The 19,050-nt window shown below is 34.1% G+C and overlaps 1 pseudogene; it reads left to right on the top strand.

Moving 5' to 3' along the window:
* The first annotated feature begins 1,776 nt into the window (after positions 1 to 1,776).
* LOC129351387 (microfibril-associated glycoprotein 4-like) lies at positions 1,777 to 17,088 on the top strand (annotated as a pseudogene).
* The last annotated feature ends 1,962 nt before the right edge of the window (positions 17,089 to 19,050 follow it).

Below are 19,050 nucleotides of genomic sequence, written 5' to 3'. Positions count from 1 at the left end.
GCAGCTCATCAAACAGAGCTCTGCAGAGCCTCACTGCATGCCAGTGAGACAGTTAAATTAAAGTCTTTAGGTCAAGGGACACATCTGAAACTTGCAGGACTCGGGTCCTGGAGGAATGCAGACTGAGGCCACTGCCTAGAGGAACCAAAGCTAACGTTCTGTTTTCTCAGAGCTCACAGGAAACACAGCACAGCTGAGACAATGTGGTCCCACAACATGCCTGATATAAGATGAGAGTTTTTATGGCAATCTTAATTATTCTACATCAACAAACGGCTGCAGTCAATTGCAACAACTGAATCAAGTTGATGATTCAGTTACATCTCAGTTTAGAGTAACAAAGATGTTACATCTTAACATCTCTGTTACTTTTTGACATTAGAGGTTAAGTTGTAACAAATATGTTAAATCTTAACATATTTGTTAAAATGTAACAGAGCTAAACATGTCAGGCTATCCTACAGAGATCTTTCAAGATCATTTACAGAATTAGATTCTTTTGGTCTCGACACACAAGAGGCAACATCAACCTGTTCATTATGCAAGAGGAGAAAATTGCTTTTCCCTCTGCAGCCAAGTGAATGGAAAATTTGGACATGTGAATTTTCAGGCTTGTATTCATAAACTAGCATAGTGTGTGTGCTAGTGAGCACACACTAGAAATATGAAAACGGGGCATTTTTTTAACTTGTCAAGAAAGTTGAAAAATAACATTGTTCTGTTGTTACTTCCTGCTTTGTATGGATCTATTTGTAACTTGGGCTTGTTAGGAATAAAATCCTAATTTCGTCAGATTAATATGTATCCTGGGACTTTTCACTGAAACATCACAAAGGATTCAAAACATCACAACTCAGAACACAAAAACAGGAAATGAATTAACAAGGACAGGAAGTACAAGCTAAATCCTTTTTCCAAAAAATGTCATCAGTGAAAATAATCCCTGATGCTGAAGTCATAAAGTAAAAATCACATCTTTGCTTTGATTTCACTGAAACATTATAGAGTCACTAGTGTATTATTGACAGGTCTGTCAGTGACTGTGTATAAGAGCAGCTGGTTCCAGGACCTCCAGACAGAAGAGCTGAAGCTTGTCTGATGCTGAAGTGAAGGAAAAAAGGTAATTTGATTCTGCTTTGGTAAAAAGATTTGATCTAACTTCAACGACTTCTTTATTGAGTTGAGACTGTTTGTGTTTTTGAAGGTGATCTTCAATGACTCTGAATGTTCTGATGTTTCTTTGAGCTTGTTACACTGCATTATGTAATAATGTAATACAATTGGGTTTCATAATTATGTTATATATTGAATTATTATATTATTATAATGAACTATAGTTAACAACACATTTTACTGTATATCACAAAAACTAATCAAGAAGAGCCTTTGCATTCAGATCATCGACCATTTCAGATTTTATGTACTTCTAAACTCTCTCAAATATTAAGTCCTTTTTAAGCCAGAAGGGCAAATTATTTCAACAAAGTTGATGAAAGAGCAGGAGAACATTTTTGGAAATTTCTATAAAACTCTCAGAAAACAGTAAATGGTTGCAAAACATGATTGAAATAATTTTGCTACAGATGAATTTGAGGTGGCTCTCATCCATCAATTCAACCGCAAAATCCATGCAAGCCACATCTCCAGTTATATTAATGTTACATTTTATTTTGCATTATTTGTGCAATTGAGACTCATTATCCAAAGTTCAGAAAGAAGTAAAATGTAAAATGAAGAAACCAAGCTCATGTTTTCATCAGGTGATGTTTGATTTAGATTCCTGATCATCAAGGTGAGGTGACACATCAGCAGGTATAAATAACAGAGTCTGAACGTCGGAGACACAGAGGAAGCAGAAGTTTGGAATCAAGTTCATTCCAGCTGCAGGTGAGAGATGAACACATGAATTCATTTACAACTGAGTTTGTCCACTAAAGTTTCTCTATGTTTTACATTAACAGGGAATTTCATTGTGCTGCAAGTCAAACTCCAGATTTTCATCAAGTTTGATCAATTTATCCAGATCAACAGTAAAGATGAAGGTAAGCCTGTAACTTGCACTGTAAAAAATAAAAAAATTCATATCTTTATTTATTTTAACAAGGAAAGGTATTTTAATGTTTAAAATCTTGTTAACAACAAATGACCAAAATAAAAATCAGCACAGAGACATTGTACATAAAATGTACAAATTATGAAACATCAATAATGATTAGAATATGAACACAAACAACAACAAGATATTTCACTATGTAGTCAAAAATATAAAAATTAAATAACTTCTACTGAGTTTGTTAATTATTTAAAATGTTTGATATTTTGTTCAGTCACTGAAATGTTGAGAAAATTTGAGTGTTTAAATTTATCCAAACACTCAATGCATGTAAACACTGTACATAGTTTTGGCTCTGGAAATAACATTTGTTAACAGGACTGATGAAATGAGTTGTTAAAAAATGGAGGATCAAACCAACCGGAAACCTTTGTTAAGGCAGAATTCAGCATAATTCTGACTGAAAATCTGGCAGCACAGTTTACAGGCCACATGCAGGACAAGATCAGGGATCAGGTTTAATCTGACTAAATGAACATTAATCAGAGTTTCTCTGATGATGTTCAGAAGGTGTCATGTTCTGTCTTCCAGCTGTTATCACTTCTCTTCCTCCTGGCTCCACTGCTGATCAGCTGTGAAGCGGATTACGTCAAACTGCCACTTGATTGCAATGACATCTACAATATGGACAAGAATCTTCCCAGTGGAGTTTACATCATCTATCCAACTGGATATTCATCTGCTGTTAAGGTGAACTTTATGTTTGGTTTGTTCATAAAAATGAAGATCCAGATTAAAGTTCTGTGCAGACCAAGACTGGAGGTTTATCTGTTAACAATGCTGAGGATGTTTTACTTAATCTTCATACACATTACATAAACTGACTGTTTGAAACTGAACTTTCTTGATGTTTAGTATCTTGTTTCAGTTCAAGCTCCAGTTTTTTCTTCCTACAACCAAATCAGTTATTCATGGAGAAGAAATTTTATTTAATTATACGTTCACTTATTAGTGAGGCAATGATAGTATTTATTTTTCCACATAAAGTGTGACATTGCATTACATAATAAAAACTGTATCAAGTCATGAATGTGTTTGTGTGAAGGCTTACTGCGACATGGACTCAGAGGGAGGACGCTGGACGGTGAGTCCATATCTACATGAACTCTCTCTGTTTACACTTCAACTTGGTTCATCTCAGGATTCTTGGGGGATTTCATCCAACAAACATCAAGTTCTGTTGAAAGAAGAGTCTTTATTGTCCTTCCATTTTCACCTGCCTGAGATAAGATTTGATCAGTTTTGTCATGTTAAATATTGATTATTGATACCAATTCAGAGTTGGTACAAGCCACTTCCTTTTCACCCTGAGTGTGTCAGTGAGAACGTTGTTCACTTCTTGATCAGATTCCTTTGTTGTTCCAGGTTTTCCAGAGGAGGATGGATGGCTCTGTAAACTTCTACAGATCCTGGGCGGAGTACAAGAGAGGCTTTGGAAACGCTGATGGAGAGTACTGGCTGGGTGAGACACCGACCTAAACAGTTAGTCAATGTATGGTTGGTTTATTTACTTAAGATATTATAACATAGTTATAGCCACATTTTTCAACACCTGTTTATTGTCTCAACTTTCTATTTTACTATTGTGTTACTAAGTGATGGTGTGCAGGTGCAGGTCAAAAACTGTGAATATTATGGAAAAGTTTATTTCAATCAGTAATTAATTCAAAAAGTAACATTTGTATGTCATATTAATTCATTTCATACAGCTTGATATATTTAAAATGTTTACTTCCTTTAGTGTTGATGTTTGTTTCTGACAATTCATGAAAACTACAAATTCAGTATTTCAGAAAATTTGAATATTGTGAAAAAGTTCAATATTGCAGAGCTCTGGTGCTACACACTAATCAGTTTAAGTCAAAACACCTGCAAATGCTTCCAAATGGTCGCTGAGTCCAGGTCTGTAGGTTATTCAATCATGGGAATGACTGCTGACCTGACAGTTGTTCAAAAGATGACCTTTGACCCCTTGCACAAGAGGGCAAGACAGAAACATCACAGCTAAAGAAGCTGGCTGTGCACAGAGCTGTTTTCACACACATTCATAGAGAAGTGAGGCGGAAGAAAAGATGTAGTGGAAAAGAATTGGACAAGCAATCAGGATAACAGCACCTGGAGGGGATTATGAAACAAAACCATTTAGAAATGTAGAGTCGGCTGCAGATGGAGTCAGTGCTTGAAGAGCCACCACACACAGATATATGCAACATAGATTTCAGCTGTTGCTTTCCTTGTGTCGAACTGATGCTGATGCTGATCTTGAAGAAGAACCTAAACGTCGTAGAAAATCTGTCTTATTGTGAAGAGGAAGACGCGACAGTCAAGACCAACAAGAGCTGCAGATGTTGGTCAGAGCCATGTGGGTTCTCATATCACCTGAGCAACACACAGAGTGATCGACTCCATGCCACGGTGCATTAATGCAGTGATCTGGACAGTAATGTGTGTGCAAAAATCTCAGTAAAAATCCAACTTTAATAGTTTTCATGTCTGTGCAGGTCTTGATAAACATCCATGAGTTGACATTTTATAAAGACTGTGAGCTGATGGTCGATATGGAGGACTTTGATGGAAAAAAAGCCTTTGCCCATACTCTTCATTTTACATCTATCCTGAGTTTGATGGTTACCTTCTGTATGTGAGGGGTTTCAACAACAACGGGGGCGCTGGTGTCATGAGAAAAAACACATTCTAACTTTACTAGTCAGGATGAATTTATGGATGGATGGAATGATGCCCATCACTAATTATGTCTTTTTAAAATAAATAATTTAACTTGTGCTGGGTCTGAAAGTTGTGCAGTGAGTCTGGAAATGTAGAGCAAGGCACTGAGCATGGATCCTGGTGTGTAATATACCAGGAGTGTATTATTACACACTCCTCGTGTATAATAATACACCACGAGTGTATTATTATACACTCCTGGTATTATAAGATATTATTATACACTCCTGGTGTATAATAATAATAATAATAATAATAATAATATAATAATAATAATAATAATAATAATAATAATAATAATAATAATAATAATAATAATGATTAATAAAGCTAATTTACTGTAGTTAGACAAATCAGGATTAAGAGAAATAGACTTGACTGGATTAAATGTGTTGTGTCAGTTATATCTAAATCCAGGTTTGTTCTTATGGTTCTGAAGCAGGAAGATTGATTTTGGTAGTTAACAGCACAAAGTAAATTTAATTGATCTCATTGATAATATCCCAGTAAGAAATTAACATAACTCATAATTTATTTCACAAAACATTATCAGCTTTTCACAAAGTCAGCATTTTTGTTAAATATTGAAATTACAATTTTATTGATGTTGGATCACGCAGAATTTGTATTTTTTTTCACTATTCAAGCTTTCAACTGAATGTCTGTTTTATTCATATAGTTTTTGTATCCTATTATTATTTCTGCAGGAGACAGCCTTTCCTATCACCACCAACAGAATTTTACCACTTTTGACAAAGACCAGGATAAGTTGAGCGGCAACTGTGCCAAAAAATATCTCGGTGCTTTCTGGTACAATAAGTGTCACTATACAAACCCTAAGGGTTTATCGCTGGGGGGCTGACAACACACTCTATGCTACTGGAGTGGAATGGGGTACATGGAAGGGAGTTAATTACTCCCTGAAGAGCATCAGCATGAAGATCCGTCCTGTCATTTAAATCTGCAGGTCAAACATCCAGCAAAAAATAATGAGTTGCTTTTTCTTATAATCAACCATCAACTTTTAGCTTCAAACATGAGTCAAAAGTTCACTTGATTACTAATCAATATAATCCAGTGATTAAATCATTGGTGAGAGTTTGCTACCTGTAACCAATTTATCTCTGATAATAAATAAGATGCCAGCAGCAATATTTGTGTGTCTGTATTTTTTATATGTAAAAAATAAAATAAGCCAGTTTTAAAACACAAATTGGGCCAAATGGAAACATTTTTAGAATCAAACCTCTTGGTTAAATGCAATTAATTGAAAAACAACCAGGTCTTCCGTAATTCTAAATTTTATGCTCAACTGTGTCAATGTCAACATCTATGTCTATTTAATGATCTGTTATGTCACTCCCAGAGAAAATAAAGTATATCTGGTGTTAGCTAAGACAAAGAAATGGAGTGTAATTTGATTTTTATCAGAAAACAATCAGGAAGTGAAACAAGAACAGCAGAAAGTCATCAATTTGTTTTTTCTTGCAATAAAATGTAAAAAAATAGCACGAACTTGATCTAATAATATCAGGAGAACATAAAATATTTATAGTTTGACCATTTATAATGACCATATGATGTGCGTCAATGTGTTGAAAAAACAAATACATGATTTTTAGACTCTGGAGATGTGTTGATTGATTTGATCAGGTTGAAGAAAGTTTGTTATTATATGAAGTGAAAGACTCACTGAATGCTCAGGCGTAGTGGATATTATACAATTCACTGATTGTTCCTTTTCTGATACATAGTGCAGATGTTTGGGGAAATGCCTGTAATAATATTCAAATTCTATTTTTACTTTTGCAAATTATAGAAATTAAAAGCAGAAAATGCTGCAGAGCTCCAACAAATGCATTGTGCTTCAACTTAAAATTGATATTTATTGGTGGACTACTATATCCAAAGTAATGAAATGAGTAGTTTGAATGTTAATGGAAACTCCAGGTGTTAATCTGAAAAGAAAAAAGTAATTTTGTTAAATGACTTTTAAGTTCTGATTATCAAGAAACTGGTGTTGGGTCTATTTTGGTTCCCAACCTGCAAAGAATCAACCAAAGACACAAATTACTTTTCTACCACCGTCAAACACCGTGTTGTGTCTCCTCCACCAGCTCTCAACTGCCTTTTATTATGTTTACAAGAAAAAAGGTTGGGCTTTTCACACAGTCACACAAACAATTGATCAATAACCTTAACCACAAGGTGTTTTGGGACCTTCTGTGAACATGCCCTTACCTGGACACAAGGCTGACCGTTATACCTGTGTTAACAGGTAGCTGTATTAACAGCTACCTGTGTTATTACCTGTGTATTATTATAATAATAACAACAACAACAACAACAGCAACAACAACAACAACAACAACAACAACAATAATAATAATAATAATAATAATAATAATAATAATAATAATAATAACAGGTAGCTGTTAACACAGACAGCTAATGATCAAAGCAGCTGGTATCACAAGCATGTATAAACATTTCCAACCCCCAAGCAAACTTCTGAAAAAACAGTTAATATTGTACCACAAAAGAAAGGAGTCAAGTAAACAACACACAGAATAATAATATAAAAACATAACCTTTCAAATAAACTCATAAGTAAATGAACTTAGACAATTTTTTCTAAAAACTGGGCATGGGTCATTCTTTCAGAAGCTATTCATGCATTTTAATAACTTGGAAAGTTGCATATGGATCCATATGAATGAACCAGCTGGCCTCAAACCCGAATTTGTATTTTTTCCAAGCTTATATGTGCCAATACAATTTATTTATGGTTTGATTTGCAAACGCAACATGTAGTGCATTAATGTAGTGCATTAATACTAATTGAAAACCCTGCATTTTTTCAACAGTCTTATAAACAATTAAAAAGTATGGGATATATTGGTATAATTAGCCTTTTAAAACATATAATTGAACGAAATCTCCAGTTTATGTTCATTTTTTGTGTAATATTTCACAATGAAGCTGCAAAGGTCTGGAAGAATTTTTTTACCTTTCAGTGCAAATATAAACTTTAAATGTTCTTAACTTTCATTGCAACTGGAAAGTTTTTGCAGCATAAATGTTGTATATCTGAATATTAAGATAAAACAATAGGAACAGTTTTAAAGCCTGCAACCATATATTGAATATATATGACTGATATATATAGTAAACCATATCTAGGAAACTTGACATCTCGTAACTGACATTGGAAAAAAGAATTGAATGAACAGATTCACCAAGCGGTGACTGCTTAGTGAAAGTCGCAAATCTTCCAAGTCATGCTGTTTCAATTTGACCTCTTACTCAGCATCAGTTCCCAATTTATGGACTCGAAATTTGAAATCAACTCTGCTTTATGTACTAGCTTCCTCCTGTGCTTCCATCTGAAGGCGAGGTAAAGGCCAAGGAGGCAACTGAGGTTCTGCAACCATTTGGGCAAAGCAAGACAACTTTATTTATTCATCTCCTTTCAGCCAAAGACTATTCAAAGTGCTTGTACAAGAAAGTAAAAAACAACATTCAGCAAGAAGATAGTCACAAATAATAATAATAATAATAATAATAATAATAATAATAATAATAATTAATTAATAATAATAATAATAATAATTTTAGTAAAAGATCAAGCAGAGTAAAAATAGAGAAAGTAAATTTTAAACATAGTAAACGAGTAGAAGTTAAAAATTAAGAAAAGGCTAATTCAAAGAAGGTTTAAATAAACTCAAGGTAGGCATAGTCTTACATTGTGATTAGTATTAGTGTAAGCATTAATTCTTTAAGATAACATACAAGTTATACTAATTAATTTCCCAGTGATTGTTGTTATTCTGTTTTAAAGATATCTTCCTCTCATTCCATTCAATATGTTCACTATGTGATCAATTCAGTCTTTATGAGTTCATCCTTAACTTAATAGTGATTGATGAAATTATATTTCATTAATTAGATTGATATTACTAAAACATTGCAGAATTTCTCTGAGATTGTGAGAACATTTATTAGACTTCATCTACATCCTGTCCCATATTCTGCAGATTAGAAAAATGTTCCAAACCTCTGAAAGAAAATCCAACAGTGACACCTAGTTGTTATAAAACGGATGACAGCAACCTATTCTTTCTTTCTTTCTTCTTCCTTCCTTTCTTTCTTTCTTTCTTTCTTTCTTCTTTTTGTTCTTTCTTTTTTCTCTCATTGTTTGTGGTCAAAATCAGTGCATCTGTTTTCACCTCCGTATTTATTATTAAATCACACCAAATGCTGAATTATAATTGCGTCAATTAATTCATTATGTATAGCTGCAAAGTTTAAACTACATGCAGGTTGGGAACCAAAAAAAAAGACTTAAGTTAAATGTTATGTATTGAGTGAAGCCATAAGCTTCATACAAAAAATACCTCTAACAGATTTCACTTGAACATTTTTAATTCCCCAGTTTCTAAAGATTGAATTTGTCTGATTTCTGCAGTTTATGTGCGGAAATCTTTGCGCAAACATGTGATAAGTAATAACAGACACATCTTAGCAATATTAAAATGTCTCAATGTTTTTAAAACCTACCTGTCAATATCAGACATACACTTTTCCTGCTGTTGGATGGGAACCTTTTAACTTTTTACAAGTTTAGTAAGAAAAAACAAAAAGTGTAAATGTTCTGCAGATTGTTTTTCTGTAGATCATATATATGTCACCATTAAAATTCAACCGTTCAGCATGACCTCCAGTGAAATATGATAAACCTGAATGATAAACAAACAGGTTTTATCCTCAGAGCTTCTTAGTTCATGACCTTGACCTGAAAACGTCTCTGCAGTCATAAACATTTACAGCCCACAGCAACATATTAAAGCACAACCTGCATATGCAGCTCAGGAAACTCATTAAAACCTTCATAGATGACATACTACACATTTATATTTCATCAATTTTCTTTTTACATTGATCATTCTGATATTAATTTATTCTGAGGAATCTTTTTTTTAAAACATTGCTTTATATCTGGATTTGCATGAATATTTAAACCGAATCTAAAGACCAGTTTATTCCAGAAACCATCAATGTGAGCTATAGTTTATTATTTTATTCATTTCCTAACTTTTCCTCATTTTCTTTCATGGACCTAAACATAATAAGTATAAATATTTTCCATCCATGGAACCGCAGAATAACCCTGTTCATGTTAACATTTACTGAGATTCTCTGAAACTCAGGTATCAATAATCAGCTGCAGGTATTAATGAACAACCTGACTGCTCTGACAACCATTTGAACTCCAGAAAAAGAGTTCAAAGCCACACACAAACTCTCTCCAATACATACGCACACATACACACACACCTGCCTCCGCCCCACACACACACACATTAAAGAAACTGGATTGATGCACAATTGAACTTGCATTTGACCTGCACCTGCCTTCTTAATCTGCTGCCAACCCCTCACACCAAGCTCCTCAGCACAACAAAAAACACTGAGACATAATGAAAACAAATGAAGTATAGGAGAAGGGGCATAAATAGAAAATTAGGAACGCCCGAGGGTTAATGACATTGACCTGAAAACATCTCTGGAGTCATAAACATTTACAGCCCACAGCAACAGATTAAAGCACAACCTGCATATGCAGTTCAGGAAACACTTGAAAATCTTCAAAAATGGCATAATACAATTTATATTTCATCCGTTTTCTTTTTACATTGATCATTTTATTTCTGAATATTTAAACCGAATCTAAAGACCAGTTTTATGCCAGAACAAATCCATATGATCTGTAGTTTATTATTTTACTCATTTCCTGTGTTTTCTCGTTTTCTTTCATTGACCTAAATATAAAAAGTGCAAAGATTTTCCTTCCATGCGACCGTAGAATAACCCTGTTCGCGTTAACATTTCCTGAGATTCTTTGGAAACTCAGGTATCGATAATCAGCTGCAGGTATCAATGAACAACCTGACTACTCTGTCTCCAGAGTAACATGGCGAAGGTGCAGGCACTCAGTGTGTCGCACTCAAAATAAATTAAACAAATAAACATTTTCTTGTTCGAATTTAATAAAGCAATTTAAACTAAATTGTCTTGATATTTATGTTTTCTTTGAACAATTAAATTCACTTTTTGTGTTTTTCCCTATGACAGAAGAACCTCCTGACCAACCAGTCCTGGTCACCAATCCTTCCTTTGATTCCTGATTGTTGGGGCAGGAAGTCTTCCTGGTGTCCTGCAACTTTTAGATACTTCAGCACACCTGGCTCCAATAGCAGCTCATCAACAGAGCTCTGCAGAGCCTCAATGCATGCCAGTGAGACAGTTAAATTAAAGTCTTTAGGTCAAGGGACACATCTGAAACTTGCAGGACTCGGGTCCTGGAGGAATGCAGACTGAGGCCACTGCCTAGAGGAACCAAAGCTAACGTTCTGTTTTCTCAGAGCTCACAGGAAACACAGCACAGCTGAGACAATGTGGTCCCACAACATGCCTGATATAAGATGAGAGTTTTTATGGCAATATTAATTATTCTACATCAACAAACGGCTGCAGTCAATTGCAACAACTGAATCAATGTTGATGATTCAGTTACATCTCTGTTTAGATGTAACAAAGATGTTACATCTTAACATCTCTGTTACTTTTTGACATTAGAGGTTAAGTTGTAACAAATATGTTAAATCTTAACATATTTGTTAAAATGTAACAGAGCTAAACATGTCAGGCTATCCTACAGAGATCTTTCAAGATCATTTACAGAATTAGATTCTTTTGGTCTCGACACACAAGAGGCAACATCAACCTGTTCATTTATGCAAAGAGGAGAAAATTGCTTTTCCCTCTGCAGCCAAGTGAATGGAAAATTTGGACATGTGAATTTTCAGGCTTGTATTCATAAACTAGCATAGTGTGTGTGCTAGTGAGCACACACTAGGAAATAAAAACGGGGCATTTTTTTAACTTTGTCAAGAAAGTTGAAAAATAACATTTTGTTCCTGTTGTTACTTCCTGCTTTGTATGGATCTATTTGTAACTTGGGCTTGTTAGGAATAAAATCCTAATTTCGTCAGATTAATATGTATCCTGGGACTTTTCACTGAAACATCACAAAGGATTCAAAACATCACAACTCAGAACACAAAAACAGGAAATGAATTAACAAGGACAGGAAGTACAAGCTAAATCCTTTTTCCAAAAAATGTCATCAGTGAAAATAATCCTGATGCTGAAGTCATAAAGTAAAAATCACATCTTTGCTTTGATTTCACTGAAACATTATAGAGTCACTAGTGTATTATTGACAGGTCTGTCAGTGACTGTGTATAAGAGCAGCTGTTTCCAGGACCTCCAGACAGAAGAGCTGAAGCTTGTCTGATGCTGAAGTGAAGGAAAAAAGGTAATTTTGATTCTGCTTTGGTAAAAAGATTTGATCTAACTTCAACGACTTCTTTATTGAGTTGAGACTGTTTGTGTTTTTGAAGGTGATCTTCAATGACTCTGAATGTTCTGATGTTTCTTTGAGCTTGTTACACTGCATTATGTAATAATGTAATACAATTGGGTTTCATAATTATGTTATATATTGAATTATTATATTATTATAATGAACTATAGTTAAACAACACATTTTACTGTATATTCACAAAAACTAATCAAGAAGAGCCTTTGCATTCAGATCATCGACCATTTCAGATTTTATGTACTTTCTTAAAATCCCTCAAATATTAAGTCCTTTTTTAAGCCAGAAGGGCAAATTATTTCAACAAAGTTGATGAAGAGCAGGAGAACATTTTTGGAAATTTCTATAAAACTCTCAGAAAACAGTAAATGGTTGCAAAACATGATTGAAATAATTTTGCTACAGATGAATTTGAGGTGGCTCTCATCCATCAATTCAACGCAAAATCCATGCAAGCCGCATCTCCAGTTATATTAATGTTACATTTTATTTTGCATTATTTGTGCAATTGAGACTCATTATCCAAAGTTCAGAAAGAAGTAAAATGTAAAATGAAGAAACCAAGCTCATGTTTTTCATCAGGTGATGTTTGATTTAGATTCCTGATCATCAAGGTGAGGTGACACATCAGCAGGTATAAATAACGGAGTCTGAACGTCGGAGACACAGAGGAGAAGGAGAAGTTTGGAATCAAGTTCATTCCAGCTGCAGGTGAGAGATGAACACATGAATTCATTTACAACTGAGTTTGTCCACTAAAGTTTCTCTATGTTTTACATTAACAGGGAATTTCATTGTGCTGCAAGTCAAACTCCAGATTTTCATCAAGTTTGATCAATTTATCCAGATCAACAGTAAAGATGAAGGTAAGCCTGTAACTTGCACTGTAAAAAATAAAAAAAATTTTCATCTATCTTTATTTATTTTAACAAGGAAAGGTATTTTAATGTTTAAAATCTTGTTAACAACAAATGACCAAAATAAAAATCAGCACAGAGACATTGTACATAAAATGTACAAATTATGAAACATCAATAATGATTAGAATATGAACACAAACAAGATATTTAACTATGTAGTCAAAAAATATAAAAATAAATAACTTCTAGTGAGTTTGTTAATTATTTAAAATGTTTGATATTTTGTTCAGTCACTGAAATGTTGAGTAAATTTGAGTGTTTAAATTTATCCAAACACTCAATGCATGTAAACACTGTACATAGTTTTGGCTCTGGAAATAACATTTGTTAACAGGACTGATGAAATGAGTTGTTAAAAAATGGAGGATCAAACCAACCAGAAACCTTTGTTAAGGCAGAATTCAGCATAATTCTGACTGAAAATCTGGCAGCACAGCTTACAGGCCACATGCAGGACAAGATCAGGGATCAGGTTTAATCTGACTAAATGAACATTAATCAGAGTTTCTCTGATGATGTTCAAAGGTGTCATGTTCTGTCTTCCAGCTGTTATCACTTCTCTTCCTCCTGGCTCCACTGCTGATCAGCTGTGAAGCGGCTGAGGACCAACTGCCACGTGATTGCGATGACATCTACAATAGGACAAGAAACTTCCCAGTGGAGTTTACATCATCTATCCAATGGACATTCATCTGCTGTTAAGGTGAACTTTATGTTTGGTTTGTTCATAAAAATGAAGATCCAGATTAAAGTTCTGTGCAGGACCAAGACTGGAGGTTTATCTGTTAACAATGCTGAGGATGTTTTTACTTAATCTTCATACACATTACATAAACTGACTGTTTGAAACTGAAATTCTTGATGTTTAGTATCTTGTTTCAGTTCAAGCTCCAGTTTTTTCTTCCTACAACCAAATCAGTTATTCATGGATAAGAAATTTTATTTAATTATACGTTAACTTATTAGTGAGGCAATGATAGTATTTATTTTTCCACATAAAGTGTGACATTGCATTACATAATAAAAACTGTATCAAGTCATGAATGTGTTTGTGTGAAGGCTTACTGCGACATGGACTCAGAGGGAGGACGCTGGACGGTGAGTCCATATCTACATGAACTCTCTCTGTTTACACTTCAACTTGGTTTATCTCAGGATTCTTGGGGGTTTTCATCCAACAAACATCAAGTTCTGTTGAAAGAAGAGTCTTTATTGTCCTTCCATTTTCACCTGCCTGAGATAAGATTTGATCAGTTTTGTCATGTTAAATATTGATTATTGATACCAATTCAGAGTTGGTACAACCCACTTCCTTTTCACCCTGAGTGTGTCAGTGAGAACGTTGTTCACTTCTTGATCAGATTCCTTTGTTGTTCCAGGTTTTCCAGAGGAGGATGGATGGCTCTGTAAACTTCTACAGACCCTGGGGAGTAGAGAGGCTTTGGAAACGCTGCTGGAGAGTACTGGCTGGGTGAGACACCGACCTAAACAGTTAGTCAATGTATGGTTGGTTTATTTACTTAAGATATTTATAACATAGTTATAGCCACATTTTTCAACACCTGTTTATTGTCTCGACTTTCTATTTTACTATTGTGTTACTAAGTGATGGTGTGCAGGTGCAGGTCAAAAACTGTGAATATTATGGAAAAGTTTATTTCAATCAGTAATTAATTCAAAAAGTAACATTTGTATGTCATATTAATTCATTTCATACAGCTTGATATATTTAAAATGTTTACTTCCTTTAGTGTTGATGTTTGTTTCTGACAATTCATGAAAACTACAAATTCAGTATTTCAGAAAATTTGAATATTGTGAAAAAGTTCAATATTGCAGAGCTCTGGTGCTACACACTAATCAGTTTAAGTCAAAACACCTGCAAATGCTTCCAAATGGTCGCTGAGTCCAGGTCTGTAGGTTATTCAATCATGGGAATGACTGCTGACCTGACAGTTGTTCAAAAGATGACCTTTGACCCCTTGCACAAGAGGGCAAGACAGAAACATCACAGCTAAAGAAGCTGGCTGTGCACAGAGCTGTTTTCACACACATTCATAGAGAAGTGAGGCGGAAGAAAAGATGTAGTGGAAAAGAATTGGACAAGCAATCAGGATAACTGCACCTGGAGGGGATTATGAAACAAAACCATTTAGAAATGTAGAGTCGGCTGCAGATGGAGTCAGTGCTTGAAGAGCCACCACACACAGATATATGCAACATAGATTTCAGCTGTTGCTTTCCTTGTGTCGAACTGATGCTGATGCTGATCTTGAAGAAGAACCTAAACGTCGTAGAAAATCTGTCTTATTGTGAAGAGGAAGACGCGACAGTCAAGACCCAACAAGAGCTGCAGATGTTGGTCAGAGCCATGTGGGTTCTCATATCACCTGAGCAACACCACAGAGTGATCGACTCCATGCCACGGTGCATTAATGCAGTGATCTGGACAGTAATGTGTGTGCAAAAATCTCAGTAAAAATCCAACTTTAATAGTTTTCATGTCTGTGCAGGTCTTGATAACATCCATGAGTTGACATATAAAGACTGTGAGCTGATGGTCGATATGGAGGACTTTGATGGAAAAAAAGCCTTTGCCCGTTACTCTTTTTTAATCTCTGATGAGTTTGATGGTTACCTTCTGCATGTGAGAATTTCAACAACAAAGGGGGCGCTGGTGAGTCATGAGAAAAAACACATTCTAACTTTACTAGTCAGGATGAATTTATGGATGGATGGAATGATGCCCATCACTAATTATGTCTTTTTAAAATAAATAATTTAACTTGTGCTGGGTCTGAAAGTCGTGCAGTGAGTCTGGAAATGTAGAGCAAGGCACTGAGCATGGATCCTGGTGTGTGTAATATACACCAGGAGTGTATTATTACACACTCCTCGTGTATAATAATACACCACGAGTGTATTATTATACACTCCTGGTATTATAAGATATTATTATACACTCCTGTGTATAATAATAATAACAATAATAATAATAATAATAATAATAATAATAATAATAATAATAATAATAATAATAATAATAATAATAATAATAATAATTAATAAAGCTAATTTACTGTAGTTAGACAAATCAGGATTAAGAGAAATAGACCTTGATTGGATTAAATGTGTTGTGTCAGTTATATCTAAATCCAGAGTTTGTTCTTATGGTTCTGCAGAAGATTGATGTTGGTAGTTAACAGCACAAGTAAATTTAATTGATCTCATTGATAATATCCCAGTAAGAAATTAACATAACTCATAATTTATTTCACAAAACATTATCAGCTTTTCACAAAGTCAGCATTTTTGTTAAATATTGAAATTACAATTTTATTGATGTTGGATCACGCAGAATTTGTATTTTTTTTCACTATCAAGCTTTCAACTGAATGTCTGTTTTATTCATATAGTTTTTGTATCCTATTATTATTTCTGCAGGAGACAGCCTTTCCTATCACAACCAACAGAAATTTACCACTTTTGACAAAGACCAGGATAAGTTGAGCGGCAACTGTGCCAAAAATATCTCGGTGCTTTCTGGTACAATAAGTGTCACTATACAAACCCTAACGGGGTTTATCGCTGGGGGGCTGACAACACACTCTATGCTATTGGAGTGGAATGGGGTACATGGAAGGGAGTTAATTACTCCCTGAAGAGCATCAGCATGAAGATCCGTCCTGCATTTAAATCTGCAGGTCAAACATCCAGCAAAAAATAATGAGTTGCTTTTTCTTATAATCAACCATCAACTTTTAGCTTCAAACATGAGTCAAAAGTTCACTTGATTACTAATAAATATAATCCAGTTGATTAAATCATTGGTGAGAGTTTGCTACCTGTAACCAATTTATCTCTGATAATAAATAAGATGCCAGCAGCAATATTTGTGTGTCTGTATTTTTTATATGTAAAAATTAAAATAAGCCAGTTTTAAAACACAAATTGGGCCAAATGGAAACATTTTTAGAATCAAACCTCTTGGTTAAATGCAATTAATTGAAAAACAACCAGGTCTTCCGTAATTCTAAATTTTATGCTCAACTGTGTCAATGTCAACATCTATGTCTATTTAATGATCTGTTTATGTCACTCCCAGAGAAAATAAAGTATATCTGGTGTTAGCTAAGACAAAGAAATGGAGTGTAATTTGATTTTTATCAGAAAACAATCAGGAAGTGAAACAAGAACAGCAGAAAGTCATCAATTTGTTTTTTCTTGCAATAAAATGTAAAAAAATAGCACAAGAACTTGATCTAATAATATCAGGAGAACAATAAAATATTTATAGTTTGACCATTTATAATGACCATATGATGTGCGTCAATGTGTTGAAAAAACAAATTACATGATTTTTAGACTCTGGAGATGTGTTGATTGATTTGATCAGGTTGAAGAAAGTTTTGTTATTATATGAAGTGAAAGACTCACTGAATGCTCAGGCGTAGTGGATATTATACAATTCACTGATTGTTCCTTTTCTGATACATAGTGCAGATGTTTGGGGAAATGCCTGTAATAATATTCAAATTCTATTTTTACTTTTGCAAATTATAGAAATTAAAAGCAGAAAATGCTGCAGAGCTCCAACAAATGCATTGTGCTTCAACTTAAAATTGATATTTATTGGTGGACTACTATATCCAAAGTAATGAAATGAGTAGTTTGAATGTTAATGGAAACTCCAGGTGTTAATCTGAAAAGAAAAAAGTAATTTTGTTAAATGACTTTTAAGTTCTGATTATCAAGAAACTGGTGTTGGGTCTATTTTGGTTCCCAACCTGCAAAGAATCAACCAAAGACACAAATTACTTTTCTACCACGTCAAACACCGTGTTGTGTCTCCTCCACCAGCTCTCAACTGCCTTTTATTATGTTTACAAGAAAAAAGGTTGGGCTTTTTCACACAGTCACACAAACAATTGATCAATAACCTTAACCACAAGGTGTTTTGGGACCTTCTGTGAACATGCCCTTACCTGGACACAAGGCTGACCGTTATACCTGTGTTAACAGGTAGCTGTTAACACAGGTACCTGTGTTATTACCTGTGTATTATTATAATAATAACAACAACAACAACAACAACAACAATAATAATAATAATAATAATAATAATAACAACAGGTAGCTGTTAACACAGACAGCTAATGATCAAAGCAGCTGGTATCACAAGCATGTATAAACATTTCCAACCCCCAAGCAAACTTCTGAAAAAACAGTTAATATTGTACCACAAAAGAAAGGAGTCAAGTAAACAACACACAGAATAATAATATAAAACATAACCTTTCAAATAAACTCATAAGTAAATGAACTTAGACAATTTTTCTAAAAACTGGGCATGGGTCATTCTTTCAGAAGCTATTCATGCATTTTAATAACTTGGAAAGTTGCATATGGATCCATATGAATGAACCAGCTGGGCCTCAAACCCGAATTTGTATTTTTTCCAAGCTTATATGTGCCAATACAATTTATTTTATGGTTTGATTTGCAAACGCAACATGTAGTGCATTAATGTAGTGCATTAATACTAATTGAAAACCCTGCATTTTTTCAACAGTCTTATAAACAATTAAAAAGTATGGGATATATTGGTATAATTAGCCTTTTAAACATATAATTGAACGAAATCTCCAGTTTATGTTCATTTTTTGTGTAATATTTCACAATGAAGCTGCAAAGGTCTGGAAGAATTTTTTTACCTTTCAGTGCAAATATAAACTTTAAATGTTCTTAACTTTCATTGCAACTGGAAAGTTTTTGCAGCATAAATGTTGTATATCTGAATATTTAAGATAAAACAATAGGAACAGTTTTAAAGCCTGCAACCATAT

Source organism: Poeciliopsis prolifica, unplaced genomic scaffold, assembly GCF_027474105.1.
Source record: "Poeciliopsis prolifica strain line A6 unplaced genomic scaffold, Auburn_PproV2 SCAFFOLD066, whole genome shotgun sequence".
In the NCBI taxonomy this organism is placed as follows: domain Eukaryota; kingdom Metazoa; phylum Chordata; class Actinopteri; order Cyprinodontiformes; family Poeciliidae; genus Poeciliopsis; species Poeciliopsis prolifica.
The sequence above is the reverse complement of the archived record's forward strand: the minus strand, read 5'-3'. Positions and strand labels throughout refer to the sequence as shown.